The sequence below is a fragment of the Macaca fascicularis genome, chromosome X, assembly GCF_037993035.2.
Source record: "Macaca fascicularis isolate 582-1 chromosome X, T2T-MFA8v1.1".
Lineage (NCBI taxonomy): Eukaryota > Metazoa > Chordata > Mammalia > Primates > Cercopithecidae > Macaca > Macaca fascicularis.
The window spans coordinates 134609346-134635096 of NC_088395.1; the positions used below are offsets into that span (position 1 = coordinate 134609346).

Here is a 25751-nt window from a genome sequence, read left to right on the forward strand (position 1 = left end):
TATGCCCATCCCACCATTGTATTTTGCAAGTAGATAACTTGTTTTTATTTCACAGGCTCATGGCTGGAGGGAATTTGCCTCAAGGTGAATCATGTCTTGAGTTTCACCCATGTCTGATTTAGATGAGAGTGGACTTTGGACTTATGAGTTGGTGCTCAAATGAGTTAAGACTTTGGGGGCTATTGAGATGGAATAAATATGTTTTGTATCTGAGAAGGACATAAGTTTTGGAGGGTCATGGGTGGCCTTCCAAAATAAAATTTAAATATTTATTCCTTCTCAAACTCATGTTGAAATTGGATTGTCATTGCTACCGTATTAAAAAGGTGGGACCATTTAGAGGTGATTAGGCCGGGAGGGCTACTCCCTCATGATTATATGCCTTTGTCATAGGAGTGGGTTTGTTGTAAAAGGGCAAGTATGATTCTCTCTCTCTCTCTCTCTCTGTGTGTATGTATATATATATATATATATATATATATATATGTTTGTGTGTGTGTGTGTATATACATATATCTGTCTCTATCTCTATCACTATATTTATCTCTATCTCTCCCTTCCTCTTTCCAGTATATGTGTACACAACATGAAAGGCTTCTTTACTAGATGGCAGGGACTTAAATTTGAACTTTCTAGCTGCCAGATACGTGTGAAATAAATTTCCATTCACTATAAATTAGTCAGTTGGTAGAGCCTTGTCAGAGCAGTACAAAATGGACTAAGACACTAAGCAAGTGTTTTCTTGCCCCTCTCTCTTCCCTATTTGACCCAGAGAAGCACAGACACACAGGAAGGGAGAGGTCGAAGGCTACTTAATCAACTCTCTACCAACTCACATACTGCTGGAGATAAAATGTATGATATACAGAGGGCAGTAAGGTCCAAGCAGCTGTCTAGATATGTAGGCAGGTAGAACTTCAAGGCAAAGCAATTCTAGAAGGTGTTCTACCTAAGTGATTTGCTGGAAACTTTTACCTACTCCATTAGGTATACACATAGACAGAACCTAAGTCATTTCCCAACTGTCAAACCTTCTGCTAAGAACAAAGCCCTTACTTTGATTTGCCCTGCACCTCCCCCCAGAACCCTGCTGATATCCTGAGCACATGGTTCTTACTATTTCTGAAAATTTATCTTTAAAAATTATCTCAGTCCCTAAGATAAACATAGTATGTGTATATATATATACACACACATATATATATTTTACATAAAATATATGTATTTATAATATATGTATTTATGATATAATATTTATTATATCATAAATACATATATTATAAATACATATATTTATATATATATATATATTTTTTTTTGCTAACCTATTTTTCTGTTACCAAACTAGTAGCATAGACAGACTATAAGCTGATCCTTGAACACATGTGATTGAACTGTGGGGGCCCCCTTCTATGTGAATTGTTTTCAATAACTACAGTCAGCTCTCTGTATCAGTGGGTTCAGCATCCACAATCAAACACAGATTGCAAATACTGTATTTGCAGAATGCAAATGCATGTTAATGCCAATGTATATGGAGGGCTAACTTTTTGTATTCATAGCTTCTGCAGAACTTGAGAATACATAGATTTTTGTTATCCATAGGCAGTCCTGGAACCAATCCCCTGGGAAAACTGAGTAAAGGGTCATACATACATGTATATGTGTATATCTGTGTGTGTGTGTGTCTGTGTGTGTGTGTGTGTGTTGTTTCTAATATAAATAGCTTTCTAGTTTATAATCTTTTCCTACAATAATACATACTCATTGAGAGTACTTATACAGCATTCCTAAATGAAAGTAGAATTATCACAAATACTATACATAATAAACAGTTGGGTCTTCAATGAGTAAGAATTTAAAACGTGCTTTTTTCTTATAGAAGAAGGTGAAGTTTAAAGTATTTTCACTTGCCCTACTGTTAAACAGGTTAATACTCTTCTATTCATCTCAGATATTTTTCACTCACTTCTGTCTCTACCATTGCATCCCTCCTACCTTCCCTAGACTCAGAGTGTAAGATTTTTGGTTCCTCGGTATAATTATAATCTTATGAGAAAATGGGAGGGGAAAGTTGGGGCTACAGCTTTCTATAATTCCTTGAAAGATTCCTCTAAACAAAACTTCAGAACTTGCTTTTGAGGCATGTTTTGAAAAGAATTATACTTCTAAATTAATAACTCCTTTGATGATTACTTGTAATCCTCATTTTAAAAACTTCCACGTAAAATGTATTTGCTCCATCGTACAGATGAGTAGACTAAATAGTCAAAGAAATTACATAAGTCTATCTCATTTTAAAGCCCAATTGTTTTCTTTCTTCCATACCTCCCTGCCTCTACTCACTTGCCCTTTCAAAGTACTCTACACTTGCCTCTTCTCAGAAGGTCAGCTGCCAGAAGCTCAGCTTACTGCCTCTGAGATTCCATAGAATGCCTTATAGACCTTCTATCAGAGATGTTACTACACTCTGTTTCATCGTGCATTTATTCCCTGACATTCTCTCTCATTGTACTGAACTCCTCAGAACCAGGAATCATGTCTTAGTCATCTTTTTGTGTCTAGATTTCACATAATTTCCAACACATACCAGAATATGTTTCAAAAATGCTTTTCTGAATAAATGAATAAATCCTGGGGAATTTCAAGAGGAAGAATGAAACATTAAAGAAGCTAGATTCCCATTTATTTAGCCATTAATTGCAACACAACTAAGCAATTTGTTATTTATTTATTTATTTATTTATTTATTTTTTTTTTGAGACAGAGTCTCGCTCTGCCGCCCAGGCTGGAGTGCAGTGGCGTGATCTTGGCTCACTGCAAGCTCCGCCTCCCGGGTTCACGCCATTCTCCTGCCTCAGCCTCCCGAGTAGCTGGGACTACAGGCGCCCGCCACCTCGCCCGGCTAGTTTTTTTGTATTTTTTAGTAGAGACGGGGTTTCACTGTGTCAGCCAGGATGGTCTTGATCTCCTGACCTCGTGATCCGCCCGTCTCGGCCTCCCAAAGTGCTGGGATTACAGGCTTGAGCCACCGCGCCCGGCCGCAATTTGTTATTTAAATAAATGAGGACTATCAGAATGTAAATCGTTGGCGAATGGTAGTATCCCACAGGAAAAAAAAAAAAAGTCATTTTACCAACCTCTCTTTTGTGGGTAAAGTAAGAAAATCATGAAAATGACCATGGCAACAAGTACTATTAAATCATGTCAAGAAAGGGAAGCTCCTAAGACTTTCCTTTGAACATTTTATCTTCTTGAGTGCTTCAAGAATATTGTTGCTGTGTTGGTTCAGTCCTATGTGTAGGTTAATTAAGCATTATCTAGAGGATATGACATGAAGAATGCCAGGAAAAACTTCCCTGAGTAGAAACGTTTCCCCCTTGTCCCTCATACTACAAGGAATTAGGAATTGTCACAGTGATCATTACTTTAAGTTACGGCTCTGAATGCCTAAGCCAAAATGCAAACATGCCAAGTAGGAAAGTAAACATATAAAACTGCTGTTAGTCATTGACATTTAGACATCCATTAATTTCTCAGGAAATTTTCACCCAATCATTCAGACACAAGACCCAGGAAAATGGAGTTCTGATGGATATGGTTAAACTGAGGATACGTAAAATAAAAAAACAGATTTTGAAGTGGACACATCCAAAGGGACTCTGTGAGTATTCTTAGAGAGGGTGAGTCAAAGGACAGAAAAGGAAAGCAGAAGAAAAAAATCATTCAACTGACTTTTCAACTTGAAAATATTACCAAGGACCAACCCCTGCATTTCATCATGCATTGTGACTGTGACTATGAACACAATGGGTTACCCAAAGAAGAATGCTATATCTCTGTAGTGCATGAAACTTGGTCTTTTTAAAAATAATATTTACAATAAAAACCTTGTGGTTCTTAATAGAGTGAAGAATGTGCAGATAGCCTGAAAAGAACTGGAACCTCTGCTCTCTTTTCCATTGAGAATGGGCTGCTACTTAGAGTGTCCATGCTAATTGCAGCCTCATATTTCACTGTACACGTTCTTTCTTTAGATCATAAGATGTTAATCAAGCTTTGCTGTAGAATTTATGTTTAAAATCTCTATGCATCTTTTTAATGTGTCAACTGACATTTGTTATTATTTGGTTGTGAACCGGCTTTGAATATCTTATGAAATATTTATAGCAGCAAATAATGTGGGAATAATATGAACAAAGCATATACAAGTAGCTAAAGATTAGTGACAATTACTGACAGAGCAAAATCAGTAATCAGCCTTCATTTTCCACTTGTTTATTTTTAAGTGTGCTTGATTTGTGGAAGGTGGATATGTCTTTCAATCTCAAGTTGCAGTCTGTTTGAAGACATTTGCTTGCTGAATGGAAAGTTCAAATAAAATCTGGATTTCATTAAAACTTTTGTAAATTAACTCTCCTTAACCAGAAAAACCTGTAACATTTGCTTCCAAGAAATAATTTAATGTTTCCCTTCTGTGATTGACAGCAGATGTTAAAATGAGAAATGAATCTCAGACTAGGAGCTTGCAAATGGGCCTGAAGGAGAGAAGAGGCAAAATGCAATGTGGGATATAATTAGGATTCCAGAATCAGAATATGGGCATTTTGCCTTGAAAACACTGAATGTGACATGCACCCCAAGCCACCAGCAGGGCTATTAACTATTTCAAACCTCCAAAAGTATCTTGACATTCGTGTAAGGCTATCTGCCAGTGTGTGGAAGAATTGGAATTTCACTCTTGTTCCTAATATGCCATGACCTGTGCTTTCTTATTATGCTTCAGCTGTTAGGTCATATGACTGCCATTTTCACCAAGGTGAGAACAGAGGCCCATAGGCAAAAATGAGCTAATCCCTCCTCTGTTCTTTTCTTATGTCTTAGAGCCTTCTATGAAAGCATCTAGAATACTTTTTTGTACTACTTTGCTAGCACCAAGTTTGTGTCATTTGGCACTGCTGTCATCTGCAAGTAACAGAAACACAGAGTTAAGTTGCTTAAACAAATAGGGACTTATATTTCTTTATAAAACAAAAAGTCTGAAAATAGGTTATTGGTACCACAATGACTGACTGACATTGGCTTAACAGTTCAGTGATGCCAAGAACACCGTTCCTGAAATTTTCTTGGTGTTTATTCCAGGGTCACAAGATGATTGCTGCATGAGTTAATGTCCAGGTTCTCCAGAGGCCAAAACACTTCCTTGTTCCCTAGAGCTCAGTGTCATAATGGGGCACTGGGAACTGAAATCAGTTGGAGAAAATTGTTACACAGGGTAATTGAAGAATTGTGAAGTCAAACGCCATCCTTTTGCAATTCTGCAAAGATTCAAGTTTGCTACTAAAGTAGTTACAGAATTAGAGATTTAAGGCCAGTGTAAGTACCTTGCTTTGCCTTTCAGGGGTATATTAAAATGCACAGTCTAGAAAATATTTTCGTCTTGCCCTGGAGAGACATTAGAAGGCTAGAAGAAGGAGGACTATTTACTTGCTGAAATTTAAGTGATAAAAAATGACACACTTTAACAGACAATCGGCCAAAGGCCTCTTTCAAATGCTGAGAGAGTGAGCTTGCAGCCTTTAAATATACAGGTAAGGCAAAAAACCTGAATTTCACAAATTTCTCCCGTTCTCATTCAGAGGGAATAACTTGTCAAGTGTATTTAGTACACCTGGTATAGTAGTAACTAAAAAACAGTTAAAACCGTTAAGGTCTCAGAGAGCAGGAGGTGAATATAGGAATGGGATCTTGTCAATTGAAACACACATACACACACACACACACACACACACACTCAAGAGATGAGTTTGTCACCAAGGGGTAACAGAGTTACACAATGCAAATATATAATGGATGATTTCTAGGTTCAGTAATTAGGATCAAGAAAAACAGGGCCTATATCAATCAAATGCATTTATGTACTCTTGCTTTTTGTTGGGAAAAAATAAACAAAACAGCATCAATTGAAGTAAAGCCAGTCATCTATACTTCCTACATGTTTTTGTATATTAACAGGACATACTGGATATGCTGCTAGGTGCTGAAGATTCAAGCATGGAAGACAACACCTGCCTTCAGGTAGCTCACAGTCTAGTGAACTGGTGATCATCCTCTTCATTATTTTGTCAGCTCTGACAAATGTGCCTATAACCCCTAGGTGCTTCTTATCATTGAAATAGGCTTGAAAGTATAAGACATAATTTGATATTCTTGTCACTTTCAGGTACAAGGCAGTTCTCTTCCCAAGAGTGATCATCTAACTCAAACATTTATACTTGAATATGCCTTTTGTTGTTTAGTAAAGCTATGTATTTAAAGCAGCCACATTTATTATTTTTGTCTGTAAGACAGCATGTTACTGCCTAGTTAAAAAAGAATGTAAAAGACCTCATCTAATTGTTCCTTCCTTACCTACAGAACGAAGTCCAAACTCCTTATCATGTCACCAAATGCCTTTCACAATGTGTTTTCAGTCTTACTTTACAAGATATTCTCACAAGTACCTAATGCTCCAACCTAACTGAACTTTGCTGTTGGGATATTCTTGTAGTTACCGTTTCAGTCCTGAAAGAATATAGCCAGTTACTAAGTGTTGCCAAACCACAACCTGGGTAAATTTGAATTATTCAACCAGACACCTAACAGACTAGCTGAATAAGCCAGTTTTGGTTCTTCCATTGACCACTCAAAAATGTAACTCTCCATTGTACAAAATTAGGTTTTTTAGGGATATCACTCATTGTATATTATGACCTTTACTGTAATTCAATTTCCATGAATGAATACACCCAGGACTTTCTCATATCACTGCTTTTGTTCACATTGTCTCCTGCTTATACTGCCCTTCTCTTTGTTAGAATCATTCTAGGCCAGTCTCAAATATCATTTTTGTGAAAATGGTCATATAGCAAATTGTGGGCATTGTGACCATACAGTTTCTGTTATAACTACTCAACTCTGCAGTCATAGCATGAAAGGTAACATAGACAATACATAAATACATGAGCATGACCGTGATTCAATTAAAACTGATTTACAAAACAAAGTAGTGGGCTAGATTTGGCCCTTGAGAACTATAGTTTCTTCATCCTAGTCTTAGATGATTCTTTCCATGATGCTGTGGATAGAATTAACCTCTCCTTCTTCTGGGATGCATAGAACATTGCTTAGGCCTTTCTAACAATGTTAGATTCTGCCTTATAGCTGTTTTTTAATTTTTAATTTTCGTGGGTGCATAGTAGGTATATACACTTATGCATTACATGAGAATTTTGATACAGGCATGCAATGTATAATAATCATATAAGGGCAAATGGAGTATCCATCTCCTCAAGCATTTATCCTTTGTGTTACAAATAATCCAATTATACCTTTAGTTATTTTTTAATGTACAAGTAAATTATTTTTGACTATAGTCACTCTGAAGTGCTAAAAGTAATGGGTCTTATTCTACCTTTTTTTTTTTTTTTTTTTTTTTTTAACTATTAAACATCCCCACTTCCACCCCACCATCCCCATTACACTTCCAAGTCTCTGGGAACCATCCTTTTACTCTCTTCCTCCATGAGTTCAATTGTTTTTTATTTTTAGATTCCACAAGTAAGAGATAACATGCAATGTTTGTCTTTATGTGCCCAGCTTCCTTCATTTAACATAATGTTGTCTAGTTCCATCCATGTTATTGCAAATGAGATGTTCTCATTCTTTCTATGGCTGCAAAGTATTCTATTGTGTATATGTTCTATGATATATTTATCCGTTCATATGTTGATGGACACTTAGGTTGCTTCCAAATCTTGGCTATAGTGAATAGTGCTGTAAGAAACATGGGAGTGCAGACATCTCTTGATACACTAATATCCTTTCTTTTGAGAATATAGCTAGTAGTAGGATTGCTTGATCATATAGTAGCTCTGTAGTTCTATTTTTAGTTTTTTGAGGAAGCTCCAAACTCTTCTTTGTAGCGGTTGTATTAATTTACATTCCCACCAAAAGTGTTCAAGGGTTCCCCTTTCTCCACATCTCCATCAGCATTTGTTATTGCCTGTTATTTAGAAAAAAGCCATTTTAACTGGGGATGAGATGGTATCCCATTATAGTTTTGATTTGTGTTTCTCTGAGGATCAGTGATGTTGAGCATTTTTTCATATACCTGTTTATCATTTGTATGTCTTCTTTTCAGAAATGTCTATTCAGATATTTTGCCCATTTTCAGTTGTATTATTATTAATAGATTTTTTGCAATAGAGCTGTTTGAGCTTCTTATATATTCTGGTTATTGATTCTCTGTCAGATTGGTACTTTTTAAATATGGTCTCCCACTGTGCAGGTTGCCTCTTAACTTTGTTGATTATCTCCTTTGCTGTGCAGAAGCTTTTTAAAATGATGCAGTCTCATTTGTCTACATTTGCTTTGAAACCTGTGCTTATACGGTATTACTGAAGAAATATTTGCCCACTCCAATGTCTTGGAGTTTCCCACAATGATTTCTTTTAGTAGTTTTACAGTATGGGGTCTTAGACTTAAGCTGTTAATACATTTTGACTTGATTTTTGTACATGGTAAGAGAGAGACATCTAGTTTCATTCTTCTGCATATGGATAGCCAATTTTCCCAGCACCATTTATTGAAGAGATTGTCCCTTCCCCAGTGTATTTTCTTGGCATCTTTGTCAAAAATGAGTTTACTGTAGCTGCATGAATTTATTTCTGGGTTCTCTCTTTTGTTCCATTGGTGTATGTGTCTGTTTTTACACCAGTACCAAGCTGTTTCCATTACTATAGCTTTGTGGTATAATTTAAAGTCAGGCAATGCAATGCAATAACTCCAGTTTTGTTCTTTTTACTTAGGATAGCTTTGGCTATTCTGGGGCTTTTGTGGTTTTATATAAATTCTAGGATTATTTTTTCTACTACTGTGAATAATGGAATTGGTATCTTGATAGAGATTGCCTCTGTAGATTACTTTGGTTAGTATGGATATTTTAATAATATTGATTCTCCCAATCCATGAACATGTAATATCTTTTCATTTTTGTTTGTGTCCTTTTCAATTTCGTGCATTGATGTTTTATGCTTGTCACTGTAGAGATCTTACACTTCTTTGGTTAATTTAATTTCTGGATATTCTATTTCATTTGTAGCTATTGTAAAAGGGATTACTCCCCTGATTTCTTTCTCAGGTTGTTCACTGTTGGCATATAAAATTGTTACTGATTTTTTTTAATTTTTAATTTTTGTGGGTAAATAGCAGGTGAACATCATAAATAATGTGGTATTCATCCCCTCAAGCATTTATACATTGAGTTGCAAACAATCCAATTACATACGTTGTTATTTTAAAATGTACAGTTAAGTCATTATTGACTATAGTCATCCTGCTGTGCTATCAAATAGTAGGTCTTATTCATTTTTTATAACTATTTTTGTACCCTATATTGCTGTTCACAGTTCCATAGATGTCTAGAGCAGGGGCAAAATGCCACCATCTCTTTGCTAAAGCATAGCAAGAGTGACCTTTACTCCAGTTCCCTATCTCCATCAGAGACCACCTCGGCCTGCACGTCATTGTCCATATCACTATCAGCATTTTGGTCACAACAACTCAACAAATCTCTAGGAGGTTCCAAACATTCCCTCATCTTCCTGTCTTCCTCTGAGCCCTCCAAAGTGTTCCAGCCTCTGCCCATGTCCCGATTCTGATGTCGATTCCACATTTTTAGTTATCTTTGTAGCAGTACCCCACTATCCTAGTACCAATTTTCTGTATTAGTCCATTTTCACACTGCTTTAATGCCGAATCCATATGCGGTTGTCTAGAAAACATAATGAGGATGAAGATTCACCAAATAAGCTCTATACTTTGGTTACCTATGTACCTGTTACCACTTTCAAAAACTACAGACAATCTATGTGGACGAGAACTAATCACTGATTGTCAACTATATCAAATAAAGTTATAAAATTGCAAAAAAAAAAAAAAAAATGAAGCCAACACCAAGGAAAACAAAGATGTCTTCATATGTATGACAGAACAAGTAACAGACTAACAGAAGCTGTACACATGCTCAAGAAATAGAGATGCACACAGAGACCTGACAACATCCTGTGCACCTATATACAGTCAAAGCATCCAGCAGATTCACCTGATAATTTTTCACATACATGAACCAATAAATTCCCCTTTTGGTTTCAGCTACTTTGAAAAAAAAAAAAAAAGAACTACCTGAAACTGGGTAATTTATGGGGAAAAAAAGATTTAATTGACTAACAGTTCCACGTGGCTGGAGAAGCCTCGGAAAACTTACAATCATGGTGGAAGGTGAAGGGGAAGAAAGGCACATCGTACATAGTGACAGAAGAGAGAGTGAGAGTGTGAAGGGAAAGTGTCACACTTTTAAACCATCAGATCTTGTGACAACTCACTGACGATCTTGAGAACAGCATGGGAAAAACTGCCCCCATGATCCAAACACCTTCCTCCAGGTCCCTCCCTTGACATGTGGGGATTACAATTAGAGATTAGATGTGGGTGGGGACACAGAGCCAATTCATATCACTGGGGATTGCTGCTAGTTATCCAGGGCCCAGCGGCTCTTTATTCAGCAAATGATGGATCCTGCCAGGACTGGATCCTTTCTTTCAAAGCAGCAGGTTCTCTTCTGACCCATGGCGTGTCTACAAATGTCATCTGCAAACTAGGACCTGGAATGGGAGCCTCCTGACTCTGACAGATGCCTTATCCTACTGTGGCAGAGCTGATATCTGTCATGAAAGACTAAGTTCACTTTTCTCTCCTCTATTTAAGTGGAAGGAAGGGGTCTCCTTATAGCTGTGAGCTGTGCTGCCTATGACTGGGAGAGAAATGGCACAAGTACTCCCTTAGCCACCCCAGCTGGTGTCTCAATAGGTTGCATGTCCCCAAGTCCACTAGCTCCGAGCCCAGTGCAGCACTAGGACTTGCCTATGAGTTTCAGTCCTTGTGGCCTATAATGCCTTTCAAGTTTAGTTAGAGCCCCAGAGCACTTTAGCTTGTGGTGGTGAGGGATGGGTCATTCTCCTCTGGCTAGTGCTGGTCTAAATAGTCCTTCAGTGGGTGCCACCTAGATTCAGCCCCAGTTTCCTTTCTGCTGTGAGAGAGTAGCATTAAATTCAATGAAATGGCTCACAGTTGCTGTGCTTTCCCTCTCCCATGTATGGATAGATTCTCTATGCCATGTGGCCACTGTCTGGGGATAGGGGAGGGATGGCATCAGTGATGCAGGACGATTTCTCCTATTCTCTTCAATGCCACTTTTAGCAAAGTGAAGTTAAACTAGATAGTCAGTGCTCACCTGATTTTTGGTTCTTCTTAAGGTGCTTTTTGTGTAAACAGTTGTGAAATTTGGTGTTCCTGCATGAGGGACGATTGTAAAGCCTTCTATGTGGCCATCTTTCTCTATCCCTCCCCTTATAGGTTGTTTTTGTTTTGTTTTGTTTTGCACATTTACTCCCATCTGGATTAAAAGTTCTTTTATTCATTTAAAGTGCTAAATATGCTATTGTTGAATTGAATTTATCAAAGAAATAATAAAGAATACTCTTAGCTATATTTTATAATTTGCAATACATTTTTTAATCTGTCAATCCTGTGTATTAATGTTGTAGGCAACAGAGACTCCTAGTTTGCCTAATGTCTATTCTATTCCTGTTCATTAGCTATTTAACTACTGAGGTAGAAATGTGGTTCTCTGTAATAAAGACTATAATTTTCAGTCTCCCTTTAAATTAGATGTGGCTATATGATCATGTTTTGGCTATAGAAATATAAAACCAAGTGTCATCTGCAATGTCTGAAAAATGTCCTTAAAGAAAGCAGGTTTACCCTTCTTATTCCATTGATTTGAACAGCCATATTTGATCATGTGGTGAAAATCTCACATTAGTACAGCAGAACAAGAGACATAAAAGGATACCAAGTCTTTATGGTGGTGGAGCTGACACATCCTTGAATTCGTATCTTCAGATTTCTTTAAATAGAAAATAAATTAATTCTATTTCATTTAAAACACTTGCATGTGGGTATTCACAACCAAACCACTCCTCACTGGCATAACTAACAGCTCTCTACTTAACAAAATTAAAGCTATGGCCTGACATTGAGTCACTTCCCAAGGTCAGAGGCGTTCTTTGGCTGATCTCATTGATTGCATAATTCTTTACAATAATAAGATGGCAAGAGGAAGAAAACCTGTCACTGAGACACACTTCTTCCTCTTTGATGTAGCTACATCCAGCATTGACATTGCCCTTCTCTTTTGTCTCTAGTTTTTCCCTAGCACAAACCTTGGCCTCAGTCGGTGCAGCTTGGCTCCAATTGAGCCATTGTTGACATGATATTTCCTCTTGTTAGTCACAGTTTCTCTCTTACTAAGTAGTTCCACCAAATAAGCATAAAGCCTCAACTCGCTGTTTTCTCGATGCCTCTATTCCTTGAGTATTTTCCCCTAAGTCATATATATATATATGTTTATTGCTTATATATATGATGCTGCGTGTGTGTGTGTGTGTGTGTGTGTGTGTATACACATACATAATCAGAAAGATTAGGTTAATCCTCTTCTCCCTCCCTTCTATTTAACAATCACAGTCCTTGACAACTACCTTTATGTAAGAAATCTATGGTTACCTGGGTGATTAAATTACCACTTGGTTAACTTCTATTCTCCATCTGACTTCTAAATCTCAATTCTCTTCTCTCCCTCTTGTCTAATGAATAGCTAATCAATTCTGAAAGGTTAAGCTAAAGTGCATTTTGTGACTGTTGTCCTTTCTAGAATTTTCAAAGCTACATCTTGCCTGAGATTATCTTGAAGGGGCCTGAACTCTTCTATTTCTTTGAAACACTTAAGGCATTTCAAACATAAGAAAACAGAAGAGTTTTTAACAGAGTATTTCTTCATTGACTACATGATAAAGTCACTCTTCTCACCTCCGTTTATTCATTCCTTTGTATTTTGTCATTCTCTTTCCCATAAAAGAATTATCTGTCCAGTAAAATAATGTAAACACTTTAATGGACTTGGGATGTACCTGGAAAAAGAAACAAGGCTTTATAAACTGAAGCATACTTTTAGAATTATGAATGCTTGGCATACATTTTTCTAGTTCATCAGTTGAATTTTAGCTTATTGTTTCTAAAAATCCATATACATTATTCCTGCTTTTTGTCTCTTCCCTCTTTCATTGTTTTCATTTATAGGAAGATAAGAATGCAGCCTCAGACTTTCATGCTTCAAGATTTCTTTCCAGTGATATCAGTTGTTTATAAAAATCCAGAAAATATTAGCAACTAAGGAAATAAACAAGGATTTTACATGGCTAAATATACCAAGGAAACAAGGGATTCATGAATTGAATTCAAAGGGTGTGAATATATGCAAATAAAAAGTCATCACACTATCTGGAGATGGTTAATTATACTCTTCTTATAGCTGAAATAATCTCAAAACAGAAAACTGTTGCCTACATTGGATTCTAATTTAATATTCAATACTGTTTTAGTTTAGTGAAAGAGAAATAAAAATCATTAACAGACTAATGTATCTTCTACAGGTAAACAGCAACTTAAGGAAGCCACTTTAGTTAGAGGATGAAGACAATATAAGAGAGCTCAAGGGTATAATAAAACAATAGTCACTGCTTCCTACAGTGTGCCCATTGTAATTTGGATAAAACCAGAGGGACAAATAATCCCTAGAGTGTCAGTAAATCTTCCAATCTTAAAGTATAAAATGTTCATTAATATGATATTGTTATCACTACCAATATATCACACTAATATAATTATTATCTCACTAATAGTAATAATAATATCATATTATTGAACATTTTATACAAGTAGTAATAGCAGGAGTAGCAACAGTAATTTTTCTAGCCTCTGGGAGAAGTTGAGGACACAAATATATTTGGAAAATAAAACAACAATTTACAAAGGACTTTATCAATGACTTGCTTCATAAAACAGCCCTACAAACTATCTCAAGCAGGTACTTTTACCCCTCTTTGAGTTTCATTTCTACTTTCTGCCTCCTAGATCGCCAGTGACTCCAGCCAGAATACTTTACCTATAACTCTGCTACAAGCTTACATAATAACCTTGGCCCAGGCAGAGGCATTTTTTAAAAGTTCTTCAGCTGATTTTCATGTGTTGAGAATAACTAAATTCACGTTGATTTATTAATGATTAAATAACTCTAATAACAATTGACTGCCAACAGGCGCCTTTGGGAAAAACATTTTACAATACATAAGAATCACCTAGAGAGCTTGTCCAGTTTCCTTGACTCCCTCTCCAGTGATTCTGATTCAGTGAATCAGGTTGAAGCTACTGAATCTGCATGTCTAACAAGCTCGTGGGTGATACCATGGAACTGCACTTATAGAACCACAAACTTATACCAGAGAAATGAGTTTTGTGGTATAAAATTTTAGGTTTTCTAGCAAGCCAAGAGTGGATAGTTGGTGGAGAGTTTTAGATTTGTACCTACAGAGGCAGCTAAATTAATTATATTCCAGAAAATATGTGGCCTGTATTTTCATATAGATTATATTTAGCTACATTTGCATACAATCCAACATAACATTAGTTTAAGTACAAAGGGTTTATTCTTTTGTATAAAAATATCTGATAGGCAATCAAAAGTTGGTATGGTTGCACAATGAAGCAATCAATGACCTAGAATTTTTGTATATTTATGTTCCATCAATATTTATACATGGCTTTATCACTGACAGCACTTCATGTTCTAATATGACTGCCACGGGTCTAGAAATTGCATCAACATTCAAAAAGGTGGGAAATACTTTCTAAAATATTAGGGAATGGGGTACATTTCCTATCTAGTTTATCTCTGTTTCAAGAGATTTTATAGAAACTTCTTCCAATAAACTATACGTACATGTCACGGTTCACAACTGTATCATATGGCCACACCAATCCACAACGAAGTTTAAATATAATAGAATATAGATAAAGATATTTTAATAAAAGATCCAATGCCTGTGACTCAAAAACAATAGAAGTTTATTCTCACCATCCAACAGCCTTAGGCAAATGTTACTGGTTAGTGGCAGTTCTCTTTTACATGGTGATTCCAGAATTTAGGCTCCTTCCACATTATGACTCTGTCATTCCTTAAAGCCTCATCACCAATATTGCATCCACCAGGTGGAAATGGATAAAGAGTGAGGACAGCCCAGCATAGAGAAAAGAGAAATGTTTTAGGTGATAGATATCCCAATTACCTTAATTTGATTATTATACATTATATGAATATGTCAAAATATCACATGGACCTTCAATATATGTATATGTATTATATATTAATAAAAATGAAAGCTAAGAAAGAATATGAATAAAGATATCATTTTGTTAAAAGCCTTGGCCCAGAACTGACAGGCCTACTTTCTATTTACATTCACCTGGCTATAGCTTAGTCAACATGACCACAGCTTGTAAAAACAGGCTGTAAAATATAGTATAGCCATGTGCCTAGGGACAAAAGGAAGCAGAATTTTTATGAAACATCTCTTATACAATAGAAATTATAATCTTATAGATGGGAATATGATGACACCAATCAATGAAAGAGTGCTGTTACTAAAGAAGATGGGAAGAATGGATGTAGTATAGGCAGGCAACAGTCTCTGTCATCTTAACTTGTTTTATTTTTAATTTCCAGAGTACAGTATGGAATCGCTAGTTCATCTTTTTAAAACTGTAAGGAAGAACCTGTGGTAGAAGTGAGATGACCTACATTCTCATCTACAGTTGTTTTCTTTTTATTGAACTGAATGATCAGGAGGATATCAATTAAACCTTTGCTTTAATTTCCTTATCTATAAGCTGGGAATGACTGCCTTTTATTTGGCCTATACATGAAAAGTGTTGTGATAATCTAATAATAATATTTATGCCAAAGTGTCTAAAAAAGAAAGCAAGCATATGATTGCCAGAAAATAATACATTCTCCTTTTTAGGCTATCAGTATAGAGTGAAATGTATCTCAGTCTGTAAGTCAAGATAGAATTCAGGGAAGGAGAATGAATAGAGTGAAGAGCTATGAAAACTGATTCGAGCTTTACAACAGAGAAAAAACTAACAAGATGGCTTGTCATTGTGGAGTTGTAACTCAAAATAAAAGACTAGTCATTTGATTTCTCAATAACATATTGGTTTGTGACAGTAATGGTCATCTTTATAGCCATAAAATGGATGGTCATGAACACTGATAAAAGATGGCAAATGCAGAGTGGCAACTAATATGACAAGACAAAATTACTCCAAAAGACTAAAAGGCAGTGTCTGCCTTAGTTTCAGGCGATGGTCAAAAAGGGCATAGACATTATATTTGGGCAAAACAAGTGAGAAAACTAGACTGCTCATTCCCTCCTACAAAGTGCAATTTCACTTCTGGAGCAAAAAGGTGTTGTTTCTTTCTTGAATTCATAAATTTATTCAAGTATCCTAAGGAGAGCGATTTACACCTCTTTTAGGGGGAGGTAAGAGGCAGTACTTGAGTGAAAGGAATGACAGCAAAAGGAAGGGAAAAAATGAGGAAACCTGACTTGAAAAGTCAACCTATGCTTCTCAAAGTAAATACTCTGGTTACAGAGATTTGACGGTGTTCACTGACCAGTGTGCCAACTGTAAACTGATGTGGTCCATGGAGAAGTACTAATATTGAGGATCAGGGGAAGGAGCTAGCTAACAGAGTCATGAAAGGCCTGAATTGAACTACTATCCCTTGATCCACAATGATTACATGCAACCACAAGCCGCTCATTCCTCATTACCAAAGCCTAGCTATATGAAAAGGCTAGCTGATATTGACTGTGGGTTTGTCATAAATAGCTCCTATTATTTTGAGATACGTTCCATCAATACCGAATTTATTGAGGGTTTTTAGCATGAAGGGCTGTTGAATTTTGTCAAAGGCCTTTTCTGCATCTATTGAGATAATCATGTGGTTTTTGTCTTTGGTTCTGTTTATATGCTGGATTACGTTTATTGATTTGCGTATGTTGAACCAGCCTTGCATCCCAGGGATGAAGCCGACTTGAACATGGTGGATAAGCTTTTTGATGTGCTGATGGATTCGGTTTGCCAGTATTTTATTGAGGATTTTCGCATCGATGTTCATCAGGGACTAGTGTACATCCCTTGTAAGTTGGATTCCTAGGTATTTTATTCTATTTGAAGCAATTGTGAATGGGAGTTCACACATGATTGGTTCTCTGTTTGTTTGTTATTGGCGTATAAAAAAGAATGCTTGTGATTACTGCACCTTGATTTTGTATCCTGAGACTTTGCTGAAGTTGCTTATCAGCTTAAGGGGATTTTGGGCTGAGATGATGGGGTTTTCTAAATATACAATCATGTCACCTGCAAACAGGGACAATTTGACTTCCTCTTTTCCTATTTGAATACCCTTTATTTCTTTCTCCTGCCTGATTGCCCTGGCCAGAACTTCCAGCACTGTGTTGAATAGGAGTGATGAGAGAGGGCATCCCTGTCTTGTGCCAGTTTTCAAAGGGAATGCTTCCAGTTTTTTGCCCATTCAGTAAATGATGAGTTAATGGGTGCAGCACACCAACATTGCACATGTATACATATGTAACAAACCTGCACGCTGTGCACATGTACCCTAGAACTTAAAGTATAATTTTTTTTTTTAAAAAAAGAAAAGGCTAGTTGAGTTAGGGCTGTGGCCTAAAATATGCTTTTCTTTTGTTCCTGTGTGTAAAAATATGCCTCCTCCAGAACATAGAAAAGTTATGTTCTATAAAGTCCATATTTGATACTTACTTTCCACTCCCACTTCCAAGTGCAAAAAAATCTGGCTCGTTGTTATATACAGGACAGATACTTACTGAATGCCTAAGGACTTAGGTATAAAGAATACTAGGCTCTTCCAGAGATTTCCAGGGTGTCATTGCCACCATTCTCGAATCCATTGGTTTGTAAACACTAGTAGTCAAATTGACACCTAGCTGTACAGATTGCTGGGCCTGCTGCAAGATCTATTAAATCAGAAGTGTAGAATAGGCAGGAAACTTGACTTTTATATTTTTAAAAAGCTCCTTTGGTAATGCTTATGTATCCTGAAGTGCATAAGACAGTGGTTGTTAATCTGTGGTGCAGGAAAGAATCATCCGAAGAGTTTATACACTTTTTAAACTAAAATATTTTTCCCTGGACATCTTAGTAAGTTTTGATAAAATTTAGGTGATTTGTGTTTTGTAACAGCTCCTGAAGTAATTCTGATACCCAATCCTGGTTAAGTAACACTCCTCTAAACTAAAGGTAACTCTCCCTTTTAACAGAAACTGATGTTTAGCACCCTAGTTGTCATTCTTCCACCCATACACACTTTGTCTAGGAAATCCAAAATCTTCCCTTCCTAATTTTAACACTAACCAATTTCCACAAGGCTCAGGCTCCCTAGGTACCACCCCTACCTCCACAACCCCAGGGGAGAAAGTAGACTTGGTGATGCATAATTTCATGATCTGCACTGTTTAAAATTTACAACTGTTTTGATTATTTTACTAGAGGTGGTAAGAGGGGGTTTACTCCAGGTTCATTGTGATACATTTGTTTATTGAACTACAGCCCAGGCATATTCATTCTGACAGTCTGACATTTATATATCTCTTGATGCAAATATATAATTCATGTCACTGTCGATGGGAATTGTAGCTTTCCAAAGAGGAGGAAAGATACCCTAATAATCTTGTAATAATGACTTAGGAGAGCATATTGACAACATAAATGTTAGCACAATTATGTACAGTCTCCATCTGCCTCCTAGCCTGGTACGTTGAGGTGTTCTATTTATAAAACAAGTGCATCTGCATTCACATATTTGGGGAGGCTGTTGCAGAAGTAGATGTTTCTATCAGGTCTCTTTAACTGAGAACACAGCAAGTTTGATCTTCATTAGGCAGTAGAGGACTGTAATCAAAGCTCTGTTTTCCTGTCATTGTTTCCAAGGGTTAGAATGAACAACACAATAAAACAAGAGTTCATAATGTACAATTAGCATAGAATTTTAACTTACTTCTCTTTTCCCCTCATTCTACTGATAATGGGCTGATGGATATCAACTAGATAGTTAATAATGGAAGATATTGAGCAGACACCATACATTTTGGAAGTGTCTTATGTATACTTTTTAATTTCCATTTCACAATATTATAAAATGAGTGTACTGGCATTATTATCTACTCTATCCACATTTTACAACTGAGGGAACTGAAGCGCAAAAAAATTAAAACAATTTGTTCACAGTCAGTCAGTCGATAGACCAGACTTTAAACCCAAACAATCTAGATACAGAGTCAGAGCTCTTGATCATTACAGTATATGTCTTCCTAAGAAAGCCGATTATAATGGAAACAGGATGTGCTTTGGAATCAGACTGGAACCCACTTTCATCATTTTAAAGCCAGATGATTTTAGGCAAGTGATCTAATGTCTTGGAGTCTCAATATCATTATCTGTAACATGAGAAAAATAATAATAGAGCCACATTATATTTGTGCACCTAAATTAGAAGCAAACTTGAATAAACTAACACCACAATGACCCCAAAGTGCATTCATAATGATTTGTGTAATCCTCTTACCAAATTGAATATCGTATATTAACATTATAAATACCTAATATAACATGTGGAGTAAACTGTGCAGACCACCATGAACTCTTTAGTATTCTCTAACCCTCCTTTTCCCCCCTAGGGATTTGATACTTAACTTTAAGGCGGTATAGTTTAAATTTGTTGGCATCTGCACATAGTGATATTTTTTGTCCCTTCTCTTAGTTTAGCTAAGAAACTGTCAAACTTTAGTGTGCATAAGAACTATCATACAATAGAACATACACAAAGTTTTGCAGACTTTTTTTTTTACAGGCATTTTAGGAGATTTTGATGGATCACTTTAACTCTTACAACCTTTACATATTTGTGTGTAGTGCAAATATCCAAGTACCTAATGCGACTCTCCCTTTTGAGCTCTCTGATATTGTCTTCATCCTGTAAGTAAAGTGGCTTCCTTAAGTTGCTATTTACCTGTAGAAGATATATTAATCTGTTAATGATTTTTCTTTCTCTTTTAATAAACAGTATTGAATATTAAATTAGAGTTCAATGTAGGCAACAGTTTTCTGTTTTGATATTATTTCAGCTATAAGAAGAGTGTAATTAACCATCTCCAGATAGTGTGATGACTTTTTATTTGCATATATTCACACCCTTTGAATTCATGAATCCCTTGTTTCCTTGGTATATTTAGCCATGTAAAATCCTTGTTTATTTCTTTAGTTGCTAATATTTTCTGAATTTTTATAAACAACTAATATCACTGGAAAGAAATCTTGAAGCATGAAAGTCTGATGCTGCATCCTTATCTTCCTATAACGGAAAACAAAACTCATGCTTTTCCAGCATCGCCCTGTCTATTTGGTCTCTAACAAGCCAGTATGTAAGAGACTACATAGCAAATAATTAAGAAACTCTTAGAGCCTATATGGGTAGGAAGGCACGCCCTGTGCCTTCTTTCTTAACTTGTTTCAGCAATAATTCCAACCCTATAATCTCCTTGGAAAGAGATTGGAGGCCTCATCCAGCAACAACAGGTGGGACGGCACTCCCTATGCCTGCTTCCTTGGCTTGCTCCTGAAATATAGTTCTGCAAACTCTCATTGGAAAGAGGTGGAGGGATCCCCGTACCTGAAAAAAAAAGGGGGGCACTCCCTATACCTTCTTTCCTGGCTTTCTTCAGAGATAGATCCAGACCAGAATGATTTCCTTGCAAGGAGGATGTGAAACTTCTGTTACTCTGAAAAACATAAATGGACCCCCCATGTCCCTTCCTCCTCAGCTTACTCCAGTGATAATTCCAGTCCTACAATCTCTCTATGGAAACAGATTTGGGGCCTCTGCTGGCAAGAACAGGAGTAAAGGGACTCTGTACCTTCTCCCCTGGCTAGCTCCTTAGATAAATTCCTACAATCTCTTATTGGAGGGAGATGAAGTGATCTCCTTGTGGCTAAAAAAAATGTGGATATTTCCTTTCCCCTCTTTTTCAGCTTGCTTCAGTGATAACTCCAGACTGGAAGGCTTCCCTTGCAAGAAGGTCTGAGATTTCTGCTTGCTTTAACAGGAGAGTTGGCACTGCCCATGCCTCCTTCTCCAGCTTGCTCCAGTAATAATTATATCCTTAAATCTCTTGATGGAAAGAAGTTAGAGGCCTCTGCCAGGAATTACAGAAGAGATGGCACAACTCGAGCTATTTTTCTCAGCATGCTCTAGAGATAATCTCCTGTAATCTCTCGCTGGAAGAAGGCTCTGGGACATCTCTATTCCTGAAAGGGAAAGTGGACATCCCAATATGCCTTCTTCCCAATCCTGCTCCAGCAATAAATCTAAACCTACAGACTCGTTTTAGAAGTCGTTTCTGTATAGATCAAGCATCCCAACTTTTATAACCTTCACCCAAAAGAATGACTCCTAAATCACCTAGCCCTGGAAGTTGACAGCACTGTGCACTCTCAAATCTTTTAGACCACAGAGAACAAAACGTTGGCTTTTAAAAGTACAAACATTCAGTAGTTATCTCCCCATGTTCAAAGTGAGTAGTTGGACCAAGAGTAAAAGCATCTGCTTCAGACGCTGGCCTCAGTGTAGGAATGGGTAAAAGATGAATTCTGGCTGTCAGCTGCTCTGTAAGTAAAGAAGAAACTGGATCACACATCTAACACTCCAAACTCTCTAGTTGCATGCAAAAGGACTGGTTTGATCCCACCTCTCTCAAAGCAATAGTACTACTTTGCACTCTAATTTATTGGGAACCACTCAGAACAAAAATAGTAGGTTGGGCAAGCACATAGTTTGGAGGTGTGTAGAATATCTGGACAGACTAGTTGGGGAGGAACATTTTCTACTGGAGACAAGTCTAGCAGGACTAGAAAAGGTGATGCTCTTATCTGATGCACATACACTAACACAGAGGAGAAATAAATTTTTTAAAAAATCAAAAAATTTCCTAAATAAAAGAAAAATATAAATAATCAGAAACCAACTCTAATACAATGGAGATATGTTATTAACCTAACATGGAATTATAACCTATAGTCATAAATGTAAAACCCAAAATTATAAAACCCCTAGAAGATAATCTAGACAATGCTATTCCAGATATAGGAATGAGAAAAGATTGCATGATGAAGATACCAAAAACAATTAATTGTAACAGAAGCAAAAATTGACAACTGGAATCTAATTAAACTTAAGAGCTTTGCACAGTAAGAGGAATTATCAACAGAGTAAACAGACAACCTACAGAATGGGAGAAAATTTTTGCAAACTATGCATCCAACAAAGCTCCAATATCCAGGATCTATAAGGAACATAAAGACATTTACTAGGAAAAAGTCAACAACCCCATTAAAAAGTAGACAAAGGAAATGAACCAACAAGCATATGAAAAAAGCTCAACATCACTGATCATTAGAGAAATGCAAATCTAAACCACAATGTGATACCTTCTCACACCAGGCAGAATGGCTATTACTAAAAAGTAAAAAAAAAAAAAAATTAATAAAAATAACAGATGCTGGCTGGCTTGCAGAGAAAAAAGGAATGCTTATGCGCTATTGGTGAAAATGTAAATTAGTTCAACCACTGTGGAAAACAGTATGGCTATTTCTCAAATACCTAAAAACAGAAATATCATTTGACCCAGAAATCCCATTACAGGGTATATACCCAAAAGAATATAGCTCATTCTATTATAAAGACACATGCATGCATATGTCCATAGCAGCACTATTCACAATAACGAAGACACTGAATCAAGTTAAATTTCTACTGATGGTAGAATAGACAAAGAAAATGTGGTACATATACACCACAGAATACTATGCAGCTATAAAAAAAAAAAAATGAGATCATGGCCTTTGCAGGAACATGGATGGAGCTAGAGGCCATTATCTTCACCAAACTAACACAGGGACAGAAATCCAAATACCACACGTTCTCACTTATAAATGGGAGCTAAATGATGAGAACATGTTGACACATAGAGGGGGAAAATGATAGGATGAGGGAGAGGAGCAGAAAAAATAACTATTTTTTACTAGGCTTAGTACATGAGTGATGAAATAATCTGTACAACAAACTCACCATGACACAAGTTTACCTATATAGCAAACATGCACAGGTACCTCTGAATCTAAAAGTTATTAAAAACAATCTAAGCTGAGGAGGAAAAAGACAAGAAAAAAGAATAAAGACAGACTAAGGGACTTATGGGACACACTAAGTGAAATAATGTACATGTTATCAGAGTAACAGAAGGAAAAGATAGAGAGAAAGGAACAGAAAACACATTCAAAGAAACAATGGCAGAACACTTCCCAAATCTGGGAGAGGAATTAGAAATCCAGATCCAGGAAGTATAACAGACACCTAATAGAATGAATTCAGAGACCTACAGCAAAACACATTATAATCAAATTGTCAAAAGTTAAAGACAGAGAGAATACTGAAAACTGCAAGGGAAAAGCAACCTGTTACGTACAAGGAGGCCCTCATAAGACTATCAGTAGATTTTTCTTTTAACAGAACACCTACAGGCTAGATGGCAGTGGGTAATACATTCAAATGCTGAAAGAAAAATAAATAAATAAAAGCAACCACCTGGCAGCCAAGAACACTATACTCAGCAATCTTGCCTTTTAAAAATAAAGGGGAGATAAAAACATTCTCAAACAACCAAAAGCTGGGGGAATTTATCATCACTAGGCTTGCATCACAAAAAATCCCAAAACGAGTTCTTCAAGGTGATGAAAAGTTTACTAAGTGGCAACACTGAAATATAAAACTTACTAATGAAATTAGATAGTCAAGCTCGGAATACTCTTATACTATAGCGGAGGTATGAAAATCAGTTTTATTTCTAGTGTAAAGGTTATAAACAAAATGATTAAAAATAATGGCTGCAAAAAAATTTCTAAGGGACATAAAATATACAAATTACAAAACATCATAAAAGCAAATTTTGGGGTTAAATTAAAAGTGTACATTCTGTGCAAGTAATAAAATGTAAGTATTTTTACCTTAAAATAGACTATTATTAGTATAAGATATTTTATGTAAGCCTAATGGTAACCACAGGCACAAATCCTTAGTAAATATACAAAATATTAAAAGAAAAGATTCAAAGCATACAACCACAGAAAAATCATCAAATTGCAAAGGAAGATAGTAAGAGAGAAAGAGAGAAACAAAGGATCTATAAATTAAACAGAAAATAATTAACAAAATGGCAATAGCAAGTTCTTCTCAGTAATTACTTTTAATGTAAATGAATTAAATTCTCCAATCAAAAGACATCAAGTGGGTGGATGGATTTAAACAAAAAAAGACCCAACAATATGCTGCCTGTAGGAGATTCATTTCACCTATTAGGACACAAATAGACTAACAATGAATGGATCAAAAAAGATATTCCATGTAAATTGAAGCAACAAAATAGTAACAATATCTATACTTACATCAAACAAAATAGACTTTAAGTCAAAAATTTTAAAAAGACAAAATAGATAATTATATCATCATAAAAAGTCAATTAGGGAGTTATAACAATTATAAATATATATTTACCCAACTTCGGAGCATATGTATATACATACATATATTTAATAGTCCTAAGGGCAAGATAGACTACAACACAATGATCATAGGAGAATTAACTGTCCAACTTTCAACATTGGATAGCTCTAGACAGAAAATCAATAAGAAAACCTTGGACTTGAACTACACTTTAGACCAAATGAACCTAACAGACATTTACCAAATATTCCATCCCGAAACAACAGCCTACAAATTTTTCTCAAGTGCACACAGAACATTATCTGGAATAGATTACATGTTAGGCCTCAAAACAAGTCTCAACAAATTTAAGAAAACAGAAATCATATTAAGTATCCTTTCTGATCACAATGCCATAAAACTAGAAATCAGTAACTAGAGGAATTTTGGAAAACTCACAAATATGTATAAATTAAACAACATGCTCCTTAACACCAATTGGTCAAAGCAAACATTAAAAGTTATCTTGAGACAAATGAAAATGGAATCACAACATATCAAAACAATGGGATGCAGCAAAAGTTGTTATGAGAGAAAAGTTTATGGAAATAAAACTCTACATCAAAAGGGAAGAAAGATTTATAATAAACAGTCTATTTTTACACCTCAGGGAGCTAGAAGAAGAACAAATTAAGCTCAAACTTATCAAAATGAAGAAAATAATATAGATCACAGCAGAAATAAATGAAATTGATATTAGAAAGAAACAACAGAACACATCAGTAAAACTAAAAGTAGCTTTCTGGAAAAGATGAACAAAACTGAAAAAAACTTTAACTAGACCAGCAAAGAAAAAAGAGAAGACTCAAACAAAATCAGAAATGAAAGAGGAGACATTGCAACTCATGCCACACAAATACAAAGGAGTATAAGACACTAATATAAACAATTACACATCAAAAAATTCAATAACCTAAAAAAATGAATGAATTCCTAGAAACATGCAGCCTACTGAGATTAAATTAGGAATAAATTGAAAATTGGAACCAATAATGAGTAAGAAGATCTTTTTTTTTTTTTTTAATTTATTTATTATTATTATACTTTAAGTTGT

The 25751-nt window shown here is 36.0% G+C and overlaps 1 long non-coding RNA gene across 1 annotated transcript in view; it reads right to left on the reverse strand.

The window, feature by feature from the left end:
- The window catches only part of LOC135969043 (uncharacterized), a 309091-nt gene that overhangs the window by 17774 nt on the left and 265566 nt on the right, over positions 1-25751 (reverse strand). The window lies entirely within an intron of this gene.